At 52.3% G+C, this 20494-nt stretch overlaps 1 long non-coding RNA gene across 1 annotated transcript; it reads left to right on the top strand.

Moving 5' to 3' along the window:
* The first annotated feature begins 5130 nt into the window (after positions 1-5130).
* Positions 5131-6722, top strand: LOC144148917 (uncharacterized). The gene is made up of 3 exons (XR_013318104.1): positions 5131-5269; positions 6091-6244; positions 6690-6722. It is a non-coding gene; the product is annotated as an uncharacterized LOC144148917 (long non-coding RNA).
* Positions 6723-20494: the final 13772 nt, after the last annotated feature.

The raw sequence follows: 20494 nt of genomic DNA, 5'->3' as shown, positions 1-20494 counted from the left end.
AGGGTTTACTACAGACTACAGGACAGGATTTACTACACACTACAGAATGTCCAATTCCCTCACAGGATCATTCTGTCGTATTTTTCTGTTGTGTTTTTCGACTGGGCACTCACGCACGACGTGCAGTCTGTCTAGCCACGGCACATCGATCGTCCGCCAAGTGAAGGGTGCCGGCCTGCGGATGCTAAGCCTTTCGGATATGGCACCTCCCTGGCCGAGAGGACCCCGGCGAGAGAACGAGCGACTGAGAGGAGACTCCTCCTCTCCACAACCTGTCTCTCGTGTTGGTTTCTTCCGCACACCCGGAGAATATCCCTCCTCCCCTTCCTTCCTTCCTGTTCCCGGAAGATGAGCCGACGACGGGCAGCTACTTCGGCAAACTCGGGCAGTGCCGAGGATGCCAGCGAGTGGCAACGTTGGAAGCGCAAGTCGCGGAGTGTATGGTAGCACTGGCACAGAGGGCATGGCGCGGGGCTTGCGAGCAACTCGATAGCAGCATCGCTGACATTGAGGCACAGTTTTAAAAGCTCGAGGTGCCTCTTGGACCAGGCTGGACCCCAGTACGGCGAGAGAAAGCCTCGTCTCCTCTGGTTACAGCTCAAGCGCAACGGGATATGCAAGCGGATGCGACCCCCCCAAGATCCAAAGCAAGCCACACCTTAGAGTGCCTTAGAAGAACCCATAGAGTTTCTTACAATATAACTAGAGGGGAAACTGGCGCTGCGATCGTACGCCTCAATGGGCGTGATGGGTAATTGTGGATTCGGATTGGCGCTTGATGGCTCCTGAAACTTACTATGGATTGCAGGCAGTTTCGTTTTCGTTTTGGATTTGCATGAACGCATTTGCCTAGGCGGGGTGTTGGGAGGAGTGATCAAAATACGTTTCTCCTTGAACTGCATGCCTCGCGTGCACTGACGCCGCCCTGAGTGGAATGTTTACAACCAGAGTTGCGAATTGGGTGGGTTATCAATGCATTGCCGCACAGCGAGCACGAAAACACAAATGACGGCGCTCTGTGCGGCGAAGTTGTCTGCTAATTAGGAGTTGCGGCGCTCTCATTCGGCACAGCAATGTATTGTCGAAGCTGACGACGGTTGCGAATCGCTTGGAACAGCCAAACCTTCCGTGCGAACGCCGGCTCCTACTGCGTAGAACAGCAGCACCGGCGGCTGATAGGAACGCAGCTTGATGTATGTCACTATAACTTCTCAAAAGGTATTCGGTTTCTTTTTTCTTATGAGCATAAAAATTATCTTACTATTACAAACCACCAGCGCCGAAACTTTTACAAGTAGTTTTTAAAAAAAGTCCGCGTCCTGCTGTAGTTGGCGAAAAATGGCAAACCTGCTCCACAAACCTTCTCGACTCCGCGTCTGCTTTTTATTTAAACGCGCCGTTTTATTTCGTACAAAACCGTTTTTCGTCACTAACTTTTTTGTTCGCCATGTAATTTGTAAACGGAGAACCGGGCAGTAAGAGCTTTTTTGTCAAAAAACACAATTTGCGCAGCCATAAGCCCGTTTCGATCCTACGCAATCCGGTTCCAAAACTACCCATCATTCCCATTGAAGCGTAAGCGCCGCTGCCATGTTCGCGTTGACACTAGCGCCAGTTTCCCCTCTAGTTATTTGTATGAAACTCTATGAGAAGAACCCACGCAAGGGAGCGGCGATAGGGACAGGGTAGGGCAGCAGCAGCAGAGTGCGTCGTCGGGCAATCGGCCGGTGATTGTAGTGTGTCGGGTCTTGACTAGATGGCGCCACGGCGACCATCATGATGAGGTTTTAGTCGATTCGGTGTGGCCCTGCTGCTACCGCTCAGCCTTGCAGCCCAGTTTCACTGCCTCGCGCGGGATTTTTGATTTTCCGGTATGGCTTCGATGACGGACGTTCCACTAAACACTTCTAGAGCAGCAAAATGGTGAGTGTCTGCAGCATACTACCCCAGAAAGACACCGTGGCCAGGCAGTAGGCCTAGGTGCGGCGCCACGAATCGAGGAGCACTGCATTTGGGGAGCCGGCTTTCTCCCAAAACCAGTCCTCGCCGTTCCCCCGCAAACCTGTTTCCCGTGCCGCCGTCTCCGTGCGCCTGCGGATCGGCGCTCTCAGAGAAATGGTGAAAACTACGACGTGGGAGGATGATGACGCGCCGCAGGTGCAGTGCGACCAGTGCCGCAGGTGGGCGTACCTTGATGAAACAGGCTTCAGGACTCTCCGGGATGCCCGAACGACAGGAAGCTTCGTCTGCAACATTTGTTCCTCTAGCGCTGCTCTGGCCCGTAAAGTGGAGGCCGCGGAGAAGGAGGCAACCGAGCTCAGGAGAGTGGTAATGCAACTGCAAGAACAAGTTCTGCAGTTGACCGCCCAGTCCCGCCTCTCCGTAGACAACAGTTCTGAGGCGGAGGCGACGATTTCCAAAGGGGACCCGAGGCATGAGACACCGGATATCCTACAGTCACCGGATCACACATCGCGCAGTGGTCGTGCCGATCGGGGGGTGCGATAGGGTGAAGTGACACCTACGGAAGCTCCCAACACTCTTGACGTCTCTGCGGGGCCTTCTCTTGTGCCGGCCGCGGACAAACCTGATGGAGATGTAATGGAAACCCCAGTCGTCGAGCAGCCTGTTCCCCTTGTTCTACCTGCGCAAGATGACTCGGCTACTGGATGCCTGCACTGTTCACAGATAGGCGGCCGAGAGTCGCAGAGCCACAATGATGCCGGTGCAAAAATCGATGCCAGCTCTGTGTCACCCCTGTCACCGGCATCCAAGCAACAGCCGCAGGAAGGAACGCCCTCTTCCCAACAAAACCGAGCATCGAGGTCGCATCCAGGCCCTGGTGACAAGTGTATCTTCCCTGCTCAGAGTGTCGACCATGAGGTCACCATTGTCGGGGACGGAAACGTCGGCGCGATTGCGGCATCTGTACAAAGAGCGATCGAGCTGCCTAAAGCAGTGGGGTGTATGTACCGGAAAGGGAACAGCTCAGTGGCAACAGCCATGGAATCCATTGCCAGGTACGACCGCAAAGCTCGGCCAATTCAGCGATGCTACGTTGTACACGTCGGGCTCACCGAAGTGATGAAAGGCCAGCCCGAGCAGGTGACGTGTGCACTGGATGGCGGCACAGACCGCTCGACCAGGTTGCTGGTATGCTCCATACCTGATGTCACCAATCAGGGCGAAGAGGTACGGGCCGCCGTCATGCTTGCTAATGCCCAGCTGCGAAAGTGGTGCAAGCGAGCCCGACATAGGTTCGTCAACCTGAACAAAGGCTGGGTCGCCACGATGTGGGAAAAAGAGGGCGTGCGCTACAGTCCTCAAGGAATCAGCTTCGTCGCTGAAAGGATCTGTGAAGCTACTCAAGGTTTTTTAGGTCATCGATTCCACCGTGGCCGCACAACGGCTCAGAAACCGCAGTCTTCGCAAGACTCCAAAACGCCGAGGAAGCATCGCAAGTCCCTTGCGTCACCAGTGCACAGGGCAACGCAAAACGACCACAGCGTCAACGCACCACCCCACCCCCAGCACCAAGTAGAGTACCAGGCTACTCCCCTCTGGCCACTGGCGTTCCCTTGGGAAAGGTCACCGCCCCCCACCCCTTTTGCACCTGTGACATTACGGGTTCCCCATGGGTTAGGGACAATACCCCGGCCCCATCCTCCTCCTCCTGCCCAACATTTACCTCTACCGCAGTTGTGGCCAACACCCTCGCAGCTAACGGGTCCACCCAGTGCGGGCTTCAACCTGTTCCGACTGGTCGGCGACTTCGTTCGCCACCACATGGCCCAACAGTGCGGGCAGTGATCAATTAAGCTGCAGCGAACCCACCGCAGTCGTCGACGCGCACATCGTAGGTGTGGAAGAGTAGGCTTCCTGAATATGAACGGTGCCCGGCATACCCAGAAATGGGCAGAACTGTATCGTGCTCTTGAGGAGGAAGGCACGTCTGTTTATGCAGTAGCAGAGACGCACTTCCGTGATGAAGAGCAACCGCCCATTCACCAGGACTGGTGCTGGACAGGCCAGAATAGGTCGGGAAATGATCGCAAAGGTGGAGGTGTGGGCTTGCTTTGGCGACGCGGCCTCCGGTGGAAACGTCAGTATGGGGAGTGCCGTGACCACCTGTGGGCCGTTGGTGAAATTTTGGGTGTACCTACGGCAGTGTGCGTCTTGTACCTGTATGTTGTATCAACGCACCAGGCAGCTAATGCGGAACTGCTCGCCTGCGTTTTAAATGATGCAAGAAAATGGGCCAAGGACCAAGAAATAATCATTATAGGCGATTTCAATGGTCACGTAACTGAACTGGATGGATTCACCGATGCAAATGGCAGGTTGATGTTTCAGTTGGCGGACGACTTGCAGTTAGCAATCGCCAACCTTGGTCAACGTTGTCAAGGGCAAATCACCTGGTGTGCGCGTGGCAGTGCTACAACCATTGATTATGCGTTGGTGTCTCCCCGTCTCACTGGCCTTCTCCAAATGTTCTGTATTGACGAGCCTGGCGTGCACAGCCTGGGGAGCGATCACAACCGCCTGTTGCTTCACTTCGCGCATGGTGGCCAGAAGAGGTGCGACTACTTTCCACGTGCCACCGCGGGTACGCACCTGCCAGACCGGGCCATGGAGACAGTCACCGCAGAGTTTGAGACCAGCCACCGAAGAAGCGAGGCAGCTACGTATCATGACTTTGTGGCAGTCCTACACTGTAAAAACTGGCCGTCACTTTTACGGCCAAGTGACCGTGATTTTTGACAGGAAGTCGACGTAAATGGTGAAGACTGTTGTTTCGCCGTCAACTCGATGGGAGAGGGAATAGAACAAGGAGCGAAAGGAAACAAACAAACTGACTTCAGTAATACAGCACTCCGATTGGCCGCCCAAGGCGGCTCTCGCAGTCGCCGGTGGGGCCTTTTGCTTTTTCTCTTGTTCGACGCCGGATTGTCGAAGAACGCTTCCTTTGTAGGGGACCCTTCCGAGAGGCACCGCTCCCTGTTGCTGGGGGGAGTGGGGGTCCTTCCAGGGACGCTTCCTTTGTCTCCTGTCGCGGCGGCCGCCGCCGCCCGCGCGATCGGGGGAGGAGGAAGGAAGGGACATTTTCTTCTGTTTTCGGAAAGCGTCTGGGTTGCCCTCCTTTCCCATGTCGGGGGCTCACACATACTTCTTTGAAACTGCGACGGAGCAAACGTCTCTTTTCTGGTCTCCTTCAGCAAGCAGCCATGCGCGCGGAGCTGCAGCAACAGAGCAAGTGCATCTGATAGCGGTAAGTGAACGATTTACAGCATCAAGAGATTTTTCCTTGCAAAAAAAAATAATAACTAAAATCTGCGAACGCCATAATTGTGAAGCAAGTTCAAGTGTGCAGAGTATATTGGCTCGAATACTATGAGGACCGTCGTGTCAGAAACTGGAACCGTGTTTCTGCATCTGTAGCTTGAACAGGGCAGCACGCTCGTCGGTGCGAGCGGTCGGCGAGGGATAACTGCGCCGTGAGAACGATGACCACCATCGCGCCGGCCGCTGCACGGCCAGGAGCTTTTACTTTTTCTAGCACTTTTAATTGCCCCAAAACAGGAAACGCGTTTGCGTTTTGATGAGTTTTGTCTCCAACTGACACAGTTTCGAAATGTCGACTTGGCAAGAAATGGACGGGAATAGACAGCGGTTGATTTCGGCACCGCAGTAGGCGGGCATTTTGTTAAGTGCACGACGAGTATGTATTGTTGTAATATAATTTTGCGCGAAACAACGCTTTTGATCGTGCCCGCGCACCTGCCGAAACTCGGTAATAAGCAATGACTTGTCGCTTGTTCACGCCGCAGCACTGTTTCTGAAAGTTGGGGTGGGGAAGGGTAGGGGGCTGTCGACTCTTTCATCGGGTCGTGCAAAGGGCAGAAAGCGAGCAGACTAACGACTGCTTAAACTTTACGGGCCAAAAGCTTCTGGACACATGTAAACTCTGCGCGTCTTTTTTTCTCGTGCGTCGCCTTCTTGTCCAAAGTACGTATAACTGTTACTCGCGATCGTTGCATCGCTCCTTCAACTGCGACGGTACGTAAGTGCAGTAATTTTGTCGCCATGCAGGCTCGAAGATGGGTGGACTCCAGCGGGTCTTCATAGCAGTCGACGGCACCACAATACTGTGAAGCAGGAAGTGTCACCCGTCATCGTGGATTCTTCATGTTCAACGTCTGTTACCGACACGGCCACCCTCACTCTGACGATTGAGTTTGCAAAGGTAAATGAGTGTGGAACAACTTCATCTCGATAACGGTTAAAGTTTTATTATCTTTCTCATCGTTGCGGCCACGTACTAAAGAAAGCTACTGTGACTTTCTGGCAGCTTCCTTTGTTCTGTGGTGACACGGCGCAACGTGGCTTATTGAAATGTGGTTGTTATTTTTTATCTTTTTACGCCAGTTTTATGCACATACTACGTATACCAAACTTTTTCCATTTAACTTTTGCACAGCTAGTATTCTTAAAAAGTTGCTGTCTTCCTAAAGCTAACGGAAAAGATGCTGTTTCGATTGGATTAACATATTGTCATATTTGTTAGCATTGTCCACCACCTGCTTTTGCGTAGGTTGATCCCTTTTTGTTGTCTATTATATGTAATTTTGTCCAAATACCATTAATATCATGTTCCACCTAATCACAATACCAACTGTTCTATTTTTCAGGTGCTGTGGCCAATGGCTTTTCAGGAAATCAACAGGAAAGCTACAAGTCTGCTGTGCATTCCTGCATCCATTCTGCTATGTACCATTCTGCAGCAATAAATACGTGAGCACTGAAGCTAATCGTCGTAGCATCTTTTATCAGTTACTGCCCGCAGAATGTGAAAATTGGGCAGTTCAGCCGAAGACTACATTTTACTTAAATTTGACGTCTAAATGACGGTTTGCTGTGAAACACTCAGGCCGTCATATTGACGGGCCATTTGTATTTCATATTGACAAGGAAACGTCAAAATGACGTAATGAAAAAACGTCAGCCCGTCATTTTGACGACAAATTTGTATTTCAGGATGACAAGTAAGACGTCAAAATGACTAAAAACGCCATCATTTGGTATTGACGACCACCCGTCAATTTGACAGCCAACCGCTTGGAAATAGAGCTGCCAGAACTTTTCCGTCATTTTGACCAAATTTTTTTTACAGTGTACGCTCCATTATGCAGCAGCACATGAGCAGGGCACGCGGATCCAACCAACCAAAGCTGAATCGTTGGTGGCAAGCACGTCGCGCTGCAAACCGTGACCACCGTAGTGCAGTCAAAGCAGGCGACGCCGAGGCGTCAATAACGACTTGGCAACACTACCTGACGCTCAAACGCAGGGTGCAAGCATTAGTGCAGTCTAAGCTTGCCGAGCATAACCTGCGCTTGCTGTAGTCTATGCGGGAAGAGGGAAAGGCTACATCCCAAAAGTTCTGGAGCTATGTTAAGAACTTAGACCGAAAAGACGAGCCCCCGCAGCAACTCAGGGATTCCGTGACGGTACAAGTTCCCAATATCAAAGAGCACCTGAATCAGCACTTCACTCGCTTGTTCGGCTCCATAGATGCTGATTCCATCAATGTCGCACCAGCTGCAGATGAAGTAGTCATGGGTACCGGCCCCTTGTTAACCCCGCATGAGGTTGATTTAGAAGCATCGCAACTCCGCTGGGCGTTCTCCAGCATAACAGTCGACCGTGTCTTGGCTCGACTCAGCTCGCGTACGGCCACCGGACCGGATGGCTTACCAGCGCGACTATTGAAGTGCTTCGGGCCAGCGACACGAGAACAGCTGGCGGTGCTGTTTACCGGCATTCTGGAGGGTGAACCCATTCCTGAAGAGTGGCATCACGGACGGAAGACGCTTATACCCAAGCAAGGTGGTCAAGCCGATAACCTGGAAGACTGTCGACCCCTCACATTTACCAGCGCCATGTACCGCATCTTCATGGGCGCCCTCAAGGATTGGCTGAGCGGGTGGGCCGAGTCCAAACGGCTCCTGACCGAACTTCAGAACGGGTTTCGTCCAGGCCGTCGTCTAGACGATAACCTGTTTATACTAACACAGTTAGCCGCAAACGCGATCAGGGAGCAGCGCTCTTTAATGTACTGCTTTCTGGACGTGGAAAAGGCGTAAGACACTGTCCCCCATGCCCCCCTTTTCCAGAAACTCAGTCGTCTCGGGCTTCCGGAAACGCTGCTGCGGACAGTCCAACGAGTTTATGAGGTCAACACCATCAGAGCGCACTTTGGTCAGACTCAGTCAGACCAAATCCCTGTAACTAGGGGCCTCCATCAAGGGTGTCCGCTCTCTCCACTTCTGTATATCTTGTATGCCACAAGTATTGAGCGAAAACTGCTCCAATGCGGTCTCGGTTTTCGGCTCAGGTACAGCACCACTGGGGCGGACGAGCAATACCGCCTGCCAGGGCTTGCATTTGCCGATGATCTGGTACTTATGGCAGAGTGCTCGCAGGAATTGCAGACCCTGCTGGACATCTGCTTCGCTGAGGTAACACAGCTTGGACTCCGGTTCAGCGCCAAGAAGTCTGCGGTTCTTACCTTCGCGGGAACCAGCGGAGACGCAGCAGTTACCCTCGGCAGGGAAGAAATCAGCATGTGTTCGTCTTATAAGTACCTCGGCATAGTGCTTTCTGCCGGTGCTTCTATGCACTCACACCACGAGGCAAAGGTGCATCAGTCTGCCGTTCGTGGCCAGTGCATTCTTCGCCGCCGAAGCTTGTGGGGCTGCAACCGTTTCCTGATGGTGCGTGACCTGTGGAAGTTGGTGCACGTACCGGCTCTCACGTTCGCGAATGCTGTGGTGTGCCTCTCAACGTCCACTCGGCAATGGCTCGAGAGACAGCAGCGCGCAGTGGGACACACCGCTGTAGGATGTCACCGGTATGTGGCCAATGAAGCGGTTCAGGGAGACCTCGGCTGGTCGTCCTTTGAAGCAAGTGAGGCGGCTAGTAAGCTGTCGTACCGCGGTCGCCTCCAGTTCATGCATCGGGAGCGCTGGGCGCGACGCATGTTCAAGTATCTGGCGGCGACTTGCATCCGCACAAATTGGGCACGCCGCGTGTACTTCTTGGAGAAGAAGTATGGCTTCTTTCGCGAGCCTGTTTCTGTGGACACTGCCACAGCCTGGACACCTGACACGTGCCGTTGAGTGCGTGAGGAAGAGGAGGCGATGTGGCAGCGTGCTGTGCGGGAAAAGCCCACTCTAGCGGTTTATGCGCAGCACAAGACCTCGATCGGTGGCTGCCAGCTGTACGACAACAGCTTGGGGAGTGCGCTGCTCTTCGAGCCTCGTGCGGGAGCCCTCCGTGCTCTCGTGCGCCAGAAAACGTTCGATGACCAGGTGGCCAGTGTGGTGTGCCGTGCTTGTGGCGAGGGGGACGAGTCTGCCGAACACTTGATCTTAAGCTGTGCAGGTCTCGGACACTGTGACAATATCCGCGAAAGTGGTCCGCCTCCGACCCTGCAGGAAGCTCTCGGCTTCGGGGACGCCGACGGTGTGGTGGACGTGCGCACTGTTGCGCGTACAAAGCGCCACCTGGAACGCTGGTGTGCGACGGCAGCCCAGGGACGTTAATTGTACATTCTGAGATTCTTCGTTATGTTATGCTTTTTTGCTTTTTTCTTGGTTTCTCGTATGTGGCTGAGTGTTGTCAAGTGTTTCTTTTTGGTGTGCCATATGTTTGTGTCTCGTTCAGACCGCGTTATTGTCGTTATGTTTGTCATGCATTTCTCTTTCTGTTTGCCCTGGCTAGCGTGTGCGCGGCACACCCGCCCGATTCAAAAGGTACAGCCAAAATATCATCATCATCACTTAGGTTTCAACCATCACAACCCACAGACGATACCGCCAACAGCGCCATGTGTACAAGTGCGGGCGCTGTAGTAACCAGGACGAAGCGCCACCTAACACACTGGTGGACAATGATACGCAGCTGTCCGAGAACATAGGACTCTGCCCTGTGATCGGACTGTTGCTTGTTCGTTTTTTTTTTTATTTGTTCATCTTTTTTTGTATTGGGTGGGGTAAATCGCATGGAGTAGGGTTCTGTGGGGGTACGCATTTGTCTGTAGTCCTTGAAGGGTGGTGGCTTCTGCTCTTGTTAACTGGGAATACTGGGAATGCAGAGTCGGGAAGGTTCTTCAACCTTGACGGTACCAGATGAGATTAATCACACCTTGAACGCCACACTGCGAGTAGCTTGGATGGTTTCGTTGTTTGCCCAATGCCTGATGTGGCAACGAAGGGCGCAGAGATAAGAGCGGCAATGCCACTTGCCAATGCAAGGATCAGAAAGTGGTGCAGGCTTACGACGCGGTGTTGGAAAAGGATGGCCTGTACAGCCTCGAGCGCGCTAGCTTTGCGGCAGCCAAGATGGCTCCAGTAACACTCCCCTTTTTTAGGCAAACAGCGGCAGAATCAGCGAAAGCCAGAAGAATCGAGGTCAGAGACACCACTGGTCTGACAGGCACCCAGGAATGGGACCATGGGGCTAATGAGTGCGTCCACACCGCACCCTTCTCTGCCTCAGTCACTGGCACTGCTGCAGCCTTCTCAGCCAACCCTCCCACCGCAGGGTAGAGCACCACGGACACCGGTTAATGGGACACTGCTGGTGCAACATCTTCGGGTACCACCACCGCCAGTGTCGATAGTACCGGGGGTACAAGCACCCATGTCCTTCTGGAGGGCCCCAGCTACAGTCCCAGTGGGAAACGGTGGGGTGGAGGGAATGAACCAGTCGAGCATCGAGGCCAAGCCCATGGGGAACACACCAGAGGGAGCCGTGATAGCCGACACTCCGCCTCCTTAAACTATGTGCTGCCAATATTGGTTTAGGAAGTGTAATTCTGTGTTTGTATTCTGCTTGGTTGGAACAGTTTCACCTGGCCAGCAGTTCGGTTGTCACTGGTGCAGTTGCCAGGAAAATCAAGGCTAATAAGAAGCCCACCCTTGTGGTTAAAGATACAGAACAGGCCATTTTGGGGAACATACTTGTTACGAGGAGCGTGATGGGGGCCATTGCTCCAAGTAACAAGTGCTTCGGCAAGATGGCAAAGGAGGATCCACCGACACAAAAAAGATTGATCTGATTGCTGGTAGGGAAGCTGGTAGTGTATACATGCATACATGCATACACGACCTCACTTCAACATTAAGGGTTTGGGATTGCCGCACCATTCTTTAATAATGTTACAGTATACAATCACGAAAAAAAGCCTATCACAGGGGAATCCAGTAGCCTGAGTCATGAATCACAGTTAAGATAAGCACAATATATCTACTGGCACTTTCAGAGTAACGCTATGACAATTTGTTTTTGCAGGGGCTCGTCTTAATTTTTCACTGCACTTTTCTTTGCAGCAAATCACAAGTAATCATACTGAAAAGGTGTTATGCATGTGCTCTAAACGATGAGCCCCTCCGTTACAACGTAGCCACACAAAGAATGGTTCACTACATCCTGGGGTCGCATGTGAATTCTAATCATGTCTTGTTTTGACTCTTGCAGCAACGCTGAATCACTGGGGGCAAGTGGAAGGTGGAGACATGCAGCCCACCCTGTCGATCCCCATGAAGGTCCTGGCTGCAAGATCCAGGTTGTGATTAGGTCTCGCAAAAGGGTGCAGAGTCTACTTCCAACATCATCAGAGGCCCTCATCTGTTCAAGGCCCCGATCTGTTCTAGGTGCAACAAATGTGTGCAAAAACAAGAACCGACCGGCCTTTGTGCAGTTCTTGGCTAGTGGCAACAGTAGTGGCTGGAATAAGTTGCTGCTGGTACCCAAGTGTAACCAGCAGCAATTGGTTCCAACTCGGACCCATAGCAACTGTTCCCAACTGGAACCAGCTGCTACTGGTCCCACCTGGGATTTGGCGAATAAGTCAGTTCAGGTGGGACCAGTTGAAACCAGTTAGCATTTTGTCGTCTGAGACAGGTTCGTGGGAAAAGAAGCCATTCAAAGTGCTATGGGCTGGCCTTCGTTGGAGGCCCGTGAAGCCCAAAGGAAGATCGCCAATGAGTGACGACTTCGGCGCATGGAGGACACCGAATGGGCTCGCCGCGTATTTCGGTTCGTCCATTGCACCGGCATCTGGAAGCAATGGTGCGCCCGCCTCCATGTTCTTCGGTGAAAATTTGTTTTTTCTGCACACCCTATCGAGGAGCTGCCTGAGCTGATAGGTACATGCCAAGGAAGTTCAAGTGCGGGTACGGGAGGCAGAGACCGCCGATTGGAGACTGGCCATGGGCAAAAAAAGGCCCCTTGCAGTTGTACTGCGACAACAACAACCACAATGGCACGGACAACAAGCTGCTCTTTCAGGCCCAAGCAGGTGCACTGCGTACATCGACGTGCCAAAGCTGGTACGAGACTTCACCTGAAAACGTTCAGGCTGCGAGGTGCAGAGTGTGAGCTGCAGCGGAGGAGACACTCGAGCACATCGTGCTCTCATTGTGCACATTGTGCACAATGTGCACATTGTAGTCATTACAGCCGAAGCACCACGCTGGGGCAACTCTGCCAGAGGCACTGGGGTTCGTCGCGACAGGCGCCGCCGCCGCCGGCCACAGCACTGCGTTGCAGGCGACATTAGAGAGGCTGGCAGCACTGGGGCAAGAAGACACGCCAGCAAGACTGACTGCGCGTCAGGATTGTGCGGGCTGTGTCGTCGTGACCGGCCTTGTGCATTCGCGTTTCGTGTGTGCAGCCTGGCGACTTTTCTGGTTCCCTTAGGCTTTAGTGGCTTTGTGTTCGGCCACTAGTTATGTAGAAGTATGTGTGTGTATCATCTATACCCTCGTCAGACCCCATGTGCATTAAAATGCACATTTTCTTCTGCCTCGGATCTGAATTTCGCGGAGCTGCTGCAGCAAAGAATGCGTGCGTGATCGCACCCCCTGTCATGCGCTGCCATCTGGCCACAAATACTGGAAGCGCATCACAGAGGGAGCACCGTTCTGCCGTTTGGCCTTCGATTCAATGCCCAGAAAACCACAGTTGTTCAGTTGGCCGGGAAGGTGGCAGAAGGGAGAACCGCCGCGGCAGCGGGGCAGTGCAGACTTGTCTCGCATGAGCTCCGTCGTTATCTTAGTAAATTGGACTTCTAGGAGGCGCAGTTTTGAAATTCTCATGGCGATCTCATTGCCAAACCTGCTCCTGCACCCAGGAATACAAGTATTTCGAGGGCCCAGGACGAGAAAGACCATCCTTCGTACTTCGCAGACCACGCCGGCGCACGCAGCTTGGCTAGATCCCGACGTTAGCGCGCGCCGGTGCCGGCCGCGCCGTGAAAGCCACGACGCTCCAGCAGCTGATCGACCAAGAACCCCAAGCGTCTCAAGGGACTTCAACGAAGACGAACGGCAGACTTCCGCCTTTTTCTCAACAACAAGCACCAGCGCACGCTATGCAGGAGAACAACGACGATGCCGGCGGCTGGGAACAAGCACTCAGCCGCCGCACAAAACAGCGCATGAAGAAAGAAGCACGAGGAACCCTTGAGCGGGAAGCACCTGATAAAGACGGAAACAACGACCCTGCAAGTAAGCAAGGCAATTTTCAAGAACAAACCTTCAAGAGAAGACTCCCTCCCCTGCCACAAGACAACTTCAAAATAATCATCAGGCCGAGGAAAGGACTCCCTCTGAAGACCTTTTCAACACTCGAGATAACCCAGGCCGTAGCAAATGCGTGCCCGGGAGGATTGAACAACCTGAGTGAAGCGATTGTTCGCCCCGATGGGGCTCAAACATAATCATTGTCAGCACGCCGAGCGAAGAGGCTGCGAACGAGCTTCGGAGAATCAACTTCCTGAGATTCGGCAGCATCACGTATGACGCAACATCATACGTGGCTAATCGTCTACAGATTTCCACCGGGAACACCATCGGAAGACCTTATGAGAGGCTTGAAAGTGCGGACGCTGAACACTAAAATAATCCAAGCCCGCACGCTGGGGCAATCGAAAACTGCACTGCTGACTTTCGAAGGTGATACGGTTCCGCGGGCAGTGTACTTCCACGGTGGTGAACTTTTGTGCTACCACTACAGAAAGACGCGGCAAGCCTGCCAGAACTGCATGACGGCAGGACACCGGTCAGATGTCTGCCCTACGCCACATGTCAGCAAATGCCCCCAATGCGGCACTGATAACCCAGCCCCGGAACACCCCTGCTCCCCAAAGTGTGCTCTCTGTGGTGAAGAGGGCCACGTAACTGGCACAAAGGATTGCAAGAAGAAGTTTCGAAATTCAAGGATACCCCCAGGCAACATCACCAAAGGGAAGAAGGCAAAAAAAACCCAACCAGCCCAGATGGTTTTCGGAGGAGTGGCCAACTCTGGACGAAGCCACCGACCCACCAGTGCGGAACAACACCGAGCAGGCGACAATCTCCTCAGGGAATGAAGCCCCCACAGGGAACAAGACCACCAAAGACCGAGTGGCCTCCCAGGAGTGCAAGCAAGAAGGCAACAGCCAAAAGTAGCTGCCTCCCTACAGAACACAAACACTAAAATTGACTCTTTACAATCCAAACAGGATAAGGTAATTGAAGAATTACGAGCCCAGCTAGCTAGACAGAACAACGAAATCGAAAACCTCCGAAGACAGCTGTCTGAAAAAGAAAAACGTAGCTAAAGCCCGCACAAAAGTCCAGCCATAAGCACGTGCGCCTTTACCCCAAAGGACATGCCTGCCCCAATACCGCAACCCCCAGTTCCCCCCCCAGCTGCTAAACGATCCCAGCAGCATAGGACTCTTCCTAGCACAAATGGAACAAGCTCTGAACAATACGACGGACCAAATACAGCAAGCTCTCCTCAACATGGTGAAACCAGCAGAACAGAAACAGCATAACGAGGCAAAGAGAAAACTCGAACAACTAAACCCAAGAGGAAGTAAACAACAAGCACTCGATGCACAGATAGAAGACCCTGCGGCAGACATCTCAGACAAAAATGAAGCACCGTAAAAAGGCCCCTAAATCAGAACAATTAGAGATATGGCAATGGAACTGCAGAAGCATACGCAACAAGAAATGTTCCCTAGAACAATACATACAAAGCAAAGAAGAGAAGCCCGAAATCCTATGCCTGCAGGAAGTGGAATATATGACGAATATATTAGGTTACACCCGCATGGATATAATGAAAGACGTACGAGCGGCGATACAGTTAAACCTCGATATAACGAAGTCGTAAAAATCGGCACTATGCTTCGTTATAATGAAATTTCGTTGCATCGAAATTCGGTACCTACCAAAACAATCACTCCTTTATTTCCTCTGGAACTAGTCCGTGACCTTCTTTCACCCGCACCCACTTGTCGCTGGCATCCATGTTGATGCACAGAAGAGCCGTGATATGCAGCTTACTCTGCTTAACGCCGTGGCACCGATCCCCTTTCAGTGCTAGCGTCCTATTCGGCAGCATCTGATAAAAAAATCCTTTTTTGTCCGCATTGTAGACTTCCGATGGCTGGTATCACGTCAATATTTTCGGCATTTCCTTCTCCAGCCAAGTAGCGGCTTCAGGCGCGTCGGCCGATGTTGACCTGCCACATTTTGCAGAGCCGAGAATCACGTCCTTAGCTTTTAAAATTGTTGACAGCGTACTTTGTGATATCGCGAATCGAGTTGCAACGTCTCTCTTCTTTTCCCCTTTCAAAACGGCTTCCAGGATCGCCGCTTTTTGCTCAAGCAAAATAGCTTTCCACTTACAGCCCCTCATGGCGGCGTCGCACGCGGGAAACAAAAGCGGCGAGAGAACGCACCAGGCGATGCGAAGGCACGAGAAAGAGGGAGGCCACTTTGGGTGCTTTGGGTCGCAGCAAAGGAGCATGTGGGGAGGAGGTATGCAGCGTCGCGGCAGCTCGGCCGAATCCTGCACCGGGTGAACGACCGACTCGCGGAGACGGCGTAGGCGTTGCTACGATTCGTTGGATTTGAAACTTCAGCCATCGCGAGTCCTGATTGGAGCGATTCAAACTTCTCGCGGCTCAAACGAACTTCCGGGGGTATAGAAACCCGCCCGGAGGCACTTATGACTTATCGTCGGCATTCTTCGGTGGCACTTTTCAGAGGCACTGAGTGGAGAGGTGCTGTCGCCTTTGTACGAGCCATATAACGTTTGCTTACCCTTGTACATACTGCATATAAATGTTGCTTTAACTTATCGTCGACTCGAGAACTTCCTCGCTCTGCTCTACGCCGCGTCGATAGCGGACGGATCAAGGCAACGTCGCTACACCGGTGGCTGCGCTCGGATGGCCAGTCGCAAGAGTGGTGGCTGCGGTGAGCGGGCCCAGTCCTAACAGCGGAGACAGCGTCAGGATGGCTGATAACCAACATCGGAGACAAGATGGGATGCGAGTCGCAACCTTGGTGGCTGCGGTGGGATGCCCATTCGCAACAGCGGGAGGATTTCGCTGCTTCTCCCTTGCTTGACGCACGCCCTGGGAGGCCCGGCCGCATGGGTTACTCGCGGCCAAGTCGCTCGCACTGCCAACGCTTTCCCCTCAGACGTCGTCACGGGGAAATTGTCCTTGTGGGTAAATTTTCTTCAAGTTCAGAGACTTTGTTGTAATGAAATTACAGCAACATTTGCTTCGTTATATCGAGATAAAATATACATGGTTTCCAATGAGAATTAAGTTGTGTGTGCCTTGTAACTTCGTTATATCGAGAATTTCATTATATTGAAGTTCGTTATATCGAGGTTTAACTGTATTAACGTTGTGGGCCTCGTTTCGTCCAAATGAAAGAACTGGCTGCTCGACCTTTTGAAAAACGAAAACATTGATGTAGCCCTGTTGCAGGAGACTAAATTAACATCTCTTGAAGATAACCAAAATTTCGTCCGCCTATTCGGCCTTAAATTCTGGTGCTTCCACACCCTAACCCCAGCCCGAGCAGCGGTACAGCCATCTTAATCTGGAAAAACCCTTTCTTGAAAGTTGTCGACTGTGAGCTGGCGCAAAACGGGCGTTTCTGCATTGTGGACGTCCTCGTGGGGAAAGAGCTGGTGTGGTTTGTGTGTATTTATGCCCCTAATGAGGCAGCAGCTCGCTCCGCTCTTTTTACCACTCTACGGCCTTACCTGCGAGCGTCTGGGACAGTTTTCTTTGAGGACGACTTTAACTGTGTGTTGCGGGCCAATGACCGAGCAGGGAGTGGCGGTGGCGTCGACGCATTGTCCCGTGTATGAAGTGCAGTCTTACGGGACAGCGACCTGTCCGACGTGGCCTTGGGGCGCAGCTGGCCAACCAAACGCTACACACGCTGGCAAGGCTCGTCCCATGCGCGTCTGGATCGTATTTACGTCTCGGGAGACGGCGTTTCACGAGTGTCTGAATACACCGTCACTCCCATTTCGTTTAGCGACTGCGGCCTTGTAACATGCACAGTGGCCTTCGAGACATATAGTGCAAAGCAGATCTCTGGTATGCGATGGCTAATGAATTCCACTGTGCTTAAAAATGAGACAATCATCGAAAAGGTTCAAAGGGAAATCAAAGCACTGCGGTCTGGAACTATTGACTTGGAAAAGTGGGAAACTTTCAAAGCAAAATAAAAAAGTTTTACAATCACTATAGGGCGTGATGAGGCCGCCCGAAAAAAAGAAAAGAGGCGCAGCCTCACCGACACCCTCTGCGCGCTCATTGAGGCAGAGGAAGAGAGGCCGGGGGAGTTCAGAGAGGATGTTCAGTTAATTAAAGAAGAGCTCCGGGGAGAGCTGGAAAAAGTTACTGGGGTGCTGTGGTACTGAGCAGGGAACAAAGGGTAGAGTTTGAAGCAAGACCGTTGAAGCTCTTTGCAGCCTTCGAAAGGGAGCATACGGCGCGCAAAACAATCACGGAGGTCAAACACCCTGCGGGCATTGCAACAGGCAGAGAAGAAGAAGCTAAAGCCTTTGCGGACTACTACGCCGATCTATTCTCCCTGTGAATGGTCCCTGATACAATCCTAGCAGATGTTCCTAATGAAATGCCCAAAATTACTGAAGAAAGTAAAGAGGCAATCAACACCCCCATAACAAGCGGAAATCGAGCGCACCATCAAGAACCTGCCACGAAACAAATCTCCAGGGCCGGATGGCATCATTTCAGAGTTCTATGTGGCCTTTAGAAAGGAGCTGAGTCCCATCCTGGCCATTGTTTTTGAAGAGATAAGAAAACAAAAACGCCTACCGCCCTCCATGCGCACGAGCCACTTAGCCTTAATTTCCAAAAAAATATCCAGCAATTCCGTACCCGATGTCGCTGATTATCGGCCAATCAGCCTCCTCACAACAGATTATAAGATCCTTGCCCGAATTCTGGCCGGACGACTGGAGAGCGCACTGAGCCCAGTGGTAGGTCCGCACCAGACGTGCGGGTTCAAAGGGTGGTCCATCAACTCCAACCTACATCACATGAGGGTAGCCTGTGAGGCAGCAGAATCGGTCTTTCTACCTCTGGCCATTGTTCAGCCTGACCTCAGGAAGCCATTTGACCAGGTGGACCACCAATTCTTACTTGATCTCCTCCAACACTGCGACATCGGGGAAACAATGATCGAGTGGATCAAACTATGCTACAAGGACAATTCTACCAGCGTTGTTATAAATGTGGCGGTGGGCGCGCCCATAGACATCCTTTGGTCCGTACGCCAAGGCTGCCCCATGTCACCCATCTTATTCACACTTTACCTTGAGCCACTTTGCCGTATGACTCTTGCACCTAAGGTCATAAATGGCCTCACGCCGGGAAGTGAGGAGCTACGTGTTCTCGCATACGCCGACGATGTGGCCTTCGTTTGTACAGTCTAATCCCGCTACAACGAAGTCTGCTTCAACGAAATTTCCGCTTCAACGAAATATTTCCATTTCCCCGTCAGCTAGCCATAGAAGTCAATGCAACAAAGTCCTCGCCACAACGAACCATTTGTCTGGCTTGCTTTCGCTTCAACGAAATTTTCGATGAATTGGGCTGGGTTTGAACAATTATTTTACAATAAAATAAGCATAGCACCAGCTATCTGTAACTTTTTAAACATTCAGGACGCTTAGTTTCACCGAAAACATGCGCGGTGCGCCCACACCGCCACCCAAAACAAAACAACAAAAAAACGCATAGGCCGACGCCATTGTTTGATGGTGATAACGATGTGGCTGGCCGTCTTTACATGAGGCACAGGCCCGGTTCGCCAAGCCGGAGCTACAGCCAATCTGTATCCAATTGAAATCGCACGAATGTGCTCCGCTGCTGGCGCGGCGCCGTCATGTATGCCATGGAGATGTATGCATTGTGAGTCGTGAGCAGCTGTCCTTGCCGTTTTCCTTCTACCATTCTTCATAGCCAAGAGCAAAAATCATGTTTGCGTGTTTGGTCTTGAAGCCAAGTCATCCTATCTTAGTCGCGAGCGTGCGGTCATGTTTAATGCAAGCGCGTGCGTCTTGCCTGCCAAGGTCAGTAGCTGCCGTGCCCTGTCATAGGATAAGATAACGGCACTGCTCCTGCCACAAGCGAGAGGAGGCCTTCCGACGGCCCAGCAGCTATCTGCAAGTAATCATCTCGGTGGGCACGCCTTGTTGAGCAGCAATACGTTTTGCGTCTGCATTTCTTCACCCCCCTCTGTAATGCGTTCTTTGCGTGCAGTGAACACAGATAACCATTGGTATGTTTGTTATCCGAAAAAACATGACGTTATTGCGCGTCACTCCTTTTTCTAAACATTGTTTTTTTGCTGCCAATGATGCGGAAACATACGGGGCTATTTTTCGGGCCTTTCCGTGGTGTGTTGGAGCGGATTTCGCCTCAACAAATTTTCGCTTCAACGAAATTTTTCGCGCGTCCCGTGAATTTCGTTGTAGCGGGATTCGACTGTACACAAAGATCACAAGTGGGCGAAGTGATCAGGCTACTGAATCAGTTCTGCCGCTTTTCAGGAGCAGAGCTAAACCTACTCAAGTCGAGGGGTGCCTGGTAGGGTGAATGGGCCTCCAACCCAAGTTGCCTATTTGGAATGGCCTGGGAAGAGGAGATGTCCAGTTACCTGGGCGTCAATCTCAACCAAAGCGCCGCAGTCACACAACGATGGAAACCCAAGCTGTCAGCGGCAGAAAGAAAGCGGCAATCGTGGAGACACAGACACAGCGCTCTGTTCACGAGGGCCCATGTATGCAACGCAATAGCATACCCCGCGGTGCTGTATGGAGCCCGCATAACCACCATTGACACAGGCTCCCTGAACAAGCTGCACCGGTCCTGGGTGGTGTTCCTCTGGCGTTCCACGTACGAACCCATGCGCCGCTCAAACCTCTTTTGGAGCCTAGAAAGGGGTGGGTTGGGTCTCGTCAACGTGGAGCTTAATTAAACTGACAGTCCAGCGACTGCTGTACTTTCTGGAGCGAAGGGACTCGTTCCTCCGGGCAGCCACGCAGAGTCTAGGTGCCAGACATTTGGCACCGTGGATCGTTACCACAG

This window comes from Haemaphysalis longicornis, unplaced genomic scaffold (assembly GCF_048455015.1).
Source record: "Haemaphysalis longicornis isolate Haplotype H1 unplaced genomic scaffold, Haemaphysalis longicornis Haplotype H1 scaffold_8, whole genome shotgun sequence".
NCBI classification, from domain to species: domain Eukaryota; kingdom Metazoa; phylum Arthropoda; class Arachnida; order Ixodida; family Ixodidae; genus Haemaphysalis; species Haemaphysalis longicornis.
This window is presented reverse-complemented; position numbering and strand designations above follow the sequence as displayed.